Below are 1,888 nucleotides of genomic sequence, written 5' to 3' on the forward strand. Positions count from 1 at the left end.
CATAACATTGATGATGAGATTAAAAATGTTGAAAGATAAAGTGAAAAAGATAATGAACCAATGGTTGATGATGTTGAAAGAGATTCAAGTGAAGAGTTGAATCACCATCAAGCATGTATATATATGTCATGTGTGTTATTGAAATTATACATATTTAATAATTTCAATTTCATTCAAACTCTATTTTTTAATTTAATTATTTAATGAATATTAACACCTATGTACATTTAATTTTCATATGTACAGATGAAATCAATATCGATGATGAGATGTTAGAAAATGGTGACGTTGACATATATAGAGATAAAAAGGCTAACCATGTTATATGATATCGTGTTAAGCTCATTATTGAGAGTTTCTTCAAAGATGAAAATGTGACAGTTCAATCTCAAATTTTGAGAGGTCTCTTAACATCAAAGAAACTAAAAGAAGCTACAACTCTATTGGGTATTTGGAAATCAACGAAAGATGAAAAGGTGAAGGAAAATTTGATTCAAAATATAAATAATGCTCTAAAATCAATTGGAAGATCTAGAAAGAAAAATGACATAGTTGCACGTAGAGCAATACAAATGGCAGCAGTTTCATCAAATACTAAAGAAAATCGTTTGTTAAAATCTATGGCAAAAGCATTAGGGGCCTTAGAGAAAACATTGCAAAAACATAGGAAATTTTGATTGCAAATAGATTTAAATGATGAGCGTGCTTGTTGGGCAGTGATTTGTAGGCAACCATATAAAGATAGACTTGGAGAAGATGTTAAAAACATAATATATGAATATTGGATGAAAAATTCACGTGTTTCACCAAAAGCAAGGGATGTGATGCGGCAAAGAATAGCATGAAATTAGTATGAAGAACATGCAAAACATATCTTGGACACCACTCAAATAAAGTTCAATAAGTTCATCGAAGAGAATCTTGGAATTAATGTCCCAATCAGTACCTTTGTGCAACAAAAACTGTGGTATGTTAAAACCATCACTATACGCAACACTTGTTGTTGTCATTATCATGTGGAATTTTAATTATATTATGACACCTTCCATAATTTTGGTAAAACATTTTGGAAAAATTCACCTCCTCTTTCCACTATCAATGGTTTCATATCCAAAATTCTATGTGCAAGAGAAAGCCATGAATTATTTTACTAAAAGAAATGTGTTGGTGGTAAAAAAAATGTGATCATTGTGGAAATTTGACTTTATTTCACAACAAATATTATATTGATATAAATGATCAATCATTGTCTAAACTAAAAGTGAAATGGAAGAGATATGAATATCCATACATTGATTAGTTCAAATAATAGTAAAAGTGCTAAAAGGATTGATTTACAAGAAGAAGAAATTTATGTGATAGAGTTTTTGAAAAAACTTGAGACAAAAATTTACAAGTACACCAAACATTCGCATAGAGCTCGATGAGAAGACCTGCAATTCAAAAAATCACATAAAATTCTTCCACCAAGGACCATTTTGTTAATAGTTGATTTTGAAAAGAATTACAAATTTTTTGCATAAAATGAAATACAGAGTGAATATTATCATTCTAACCAAGTCTCTATGCTTGTCCATATTTTATATAGACATACTGAACAAAATGTTGATGATGTAGAAAGCTCTCGCGAGAATCAACATGTTATTAAAGAATATCAAGCGATGATCATACATTAGGGAAAATTTTAAGGATTGAAGTTTATCTTAAAGTTTAGAAACCTTGGTGAATCTTTCTAGTTCTTAATAAGCAAATTGTAAAATTTTTGGTGATATATTTATAGAAATATTTAGATTTCTAATGATTTTATAAGTTTGATATAATATTTTGGCGATTTTTAAGGTAAAATAATGGTGTACTATAAAGGAGAACATGATGGTGTAGGGGCATG

Source organism: Pinus tabuliformis, chromosome 2_1 (genome assembly GCF_031772625.1).
Source record: "Pinus tabuliformis cultivar Carrire ecotype Pingquan chromosome 2_1, CPIR1, whole genome shotgun sequence".
NCBI lineage: Eukaryota > Viridiplantae > Streptophyta > Pinopsida > Pinales > Pinaceae > Pinus > Pinus tabuliformis.